Raw genomic sequence first — 2,273 nt, forward strand, 5'->3', positions numbered from 1 at the left:
TATACCCCTCTCAGTCTATCACTCATTCTCTCAATCTCCCATTCTCTAGGTTTCCTTCTACCCTTTCCCCTCCTACCGCTCCTCTTTTATTCTTTCTTCTTTTCGTTTGCCATATCAAACCGTTTCTAAATTTCCATCTGGTGCAAATGTTGGCAACCGCTCGCCTCCCAATTCCCCATTCCGTGAATGAGAAGAAATTGTGACAACTTCTGGCGCCAAGCGAAGGGCAGCGCATGCGCGCGGAGGGGCATGGGCCGAGCCCGCGTGTTTACATATGCTGGCGGGAAAAGTGGTTAGCCAGTACGTTGGTGGGAGTCGCGTTGTCTCCAACCGAGACTCATCGCTCATTTTGTCGTCGTTGTGACTGTGGATGTTTCCTTACATTCTTTCCTGGACATTCCGTACAAAGTGTAAATAAATTGTTTACAGAAAGAATTGACTGCTGGTTTGATTCCAGCAGTAGACTTCGCAAAGTGACAAGTCGGTGAATTGTTTGCGAAGTTCATGTAGTTATTTGGTTAAAGTACAATATTCTTCGGGGGGGGTGGGGCGGTGACTGAAACGAGGTGGCAGGATTGTCTGGCTCTGCCTTGGATGATCTAAGGGAGGGGACAGATTTCGCCAGAGAAAAAATAAAGCATAATAAAAGAATTTAATTATATACAAGTGGAGAGAGACATTTTCCCCAGCCCTACACGGAGGGAACCATAATTGGTAAGTACAACCTTAAACGATGTTCATACGTCTTCCTACTACTGAATATCGTTTTCTTGAGTTAATTTGTTCATTGATTTATTCGTCTATTAATCTATTTGTTTACCCATATATTTGTTTGTTTATTTATTAGTTAATTGATTAATTTTCGATACAACCCACTCAGTCCGACTATGTTCCTGTGTGCAGTTTGATTGAAGCTCGCTTGATGTCATATTTACGTTGAGTCGTCGTTGCCTGCCATCGGTAAACGTGGAATAACCAACGAATGGAAGAGGCACGACCATGTGCGAAGACAATCCCGCATCCACACAACCGAACGCATACACACATAAAAAATATATGCACACATAAAAACGGGAAATTATTTTGCATCGCATAAAAGTTATATCATTATCAAATGCGCGAATTTTGTGATACCAGATATGAATTCATGATAACGCTTATTTTTATGTTCGTTGACCCCTTTGGCTACCGGGGTGGGGGTGCGGGGTGGGGTGGGGAGTTAAGACTGAGATGAATTAAATAACCTGGCGGCAAAAGGAAAAGTGCCACTCGGTATGGAAGGATATAAAATAGATGAATATTAAATAAGCCTTTCATAACCGAGGAATGGGATAGCATGACGACGACTGAAAACATCAGACGGCAACAAAAATACTAGGGGAAATAACACCTGCAATGTAATAGGCTGATACCTGAGGAAAGCCACTTACCAGGCTAATTCTGGCTGTCGGCAGGTGATTTTCATTCAGTGAAGGAGTTAATGAAGATAAAATCGCAGCTTGGCGATGTTCACCCCTGTCTTCCCCGCCAGGAGGCGCGTGACTGCGGCCGAAGCCGCCACCTTTGTCCCGAGTGCCGCGAGAGATGCAACAAGCCGAAAGCCATAAATCTATGACGTTATCATGGATGAAACTAATTATGTTCCTAGTTAGTAGGACAGTAAATAATAACGTTCATGATTTTGACTCAAGGAGAACAATATTTCGTTCTCATTCCATAGGCCATATGCGGTAGATGGCCGAATGTCACCTTTGCCCTTTGTGTTACTTAGTAGTGCCCCCCCCAAAAAAAAAAGTAAACAGTTAAATGAATAAATGAAAATAATAATAATAGTAATAACGAAGATGATGATAATGGGTATGACAATAATGATGATGATAACAATGATGATAATAATGATAATAATAGTAATAATAATGATAATAATGATATTGATGATAATAATAATGATAATAATATTAATGATGATAATAATAATGATGATGATAATAATAATAAAATAGAACAAAAATAAAAAGGTTCTCTATCGGTTAGCTATCGATTGCATAAGTTAAATGCAGTTTATATTAAGGATCACTGACATCCCTCCTGACCAAAGTCACTCAGCATTTATATTTCTGTGACTGGAGACAATTTCTCTTTAAAAAAGGCTGATCTCTATTATATTTCACTATACTTTCGGTCTGTTACTCTTTTCATTTTATTTTATTTTTTCATCATTTGTCTGTTTATTATTTGCTTGATTTTCATTTATCATTAGTTATCTGTCAATT

At 39.3% G+C, this 2,273-nt stretch overlaps 1 protein-coding gene across 5 annotated transcripts in view; it reads left to right on the forward strand.

Annotated features, from left to right (window-relative positions):
* Positions 1-289: 289 nt before the first annotated feature.
* The window catches only part of LOC143035030 (protein rolling stone-like), a 63,730-nt gene continuing 61,746 nt past the window's right edge, over positions 290-2,273 (forward strand). For 4 of the 5 annotated variants that reach the window (XM_076201442.1, XM_076201441.1, XM_076201440.1 and 1 more), the window contains exon 1: positions 291-714. The gene's annotated coding sequence lies outside the window, so the exon portion shown is untranslated. Of the gene's footprint in view, positions 715-2,273 lie in introns of all 5 variants that reach the window. The other variant, XM_076201444.1, reaches the window with a different exon arrangement.

This window comes from Oratosquilla oratoria, chromosome 18, assembly GCF_046742065.1.
Source record: "Oratosquilla oratoria isolate Oo_2021 chromosome 18, ASM4674206v1, whole genome shotgun sequence".
In the NCBI taxonomy this organism is placed as follows: Eukaryota; Metazoa; Arthropoda; class Malacostraca; order Stomatopoda; family Squillidae; genus Oratosquilla; species Oratosquilla oratoria.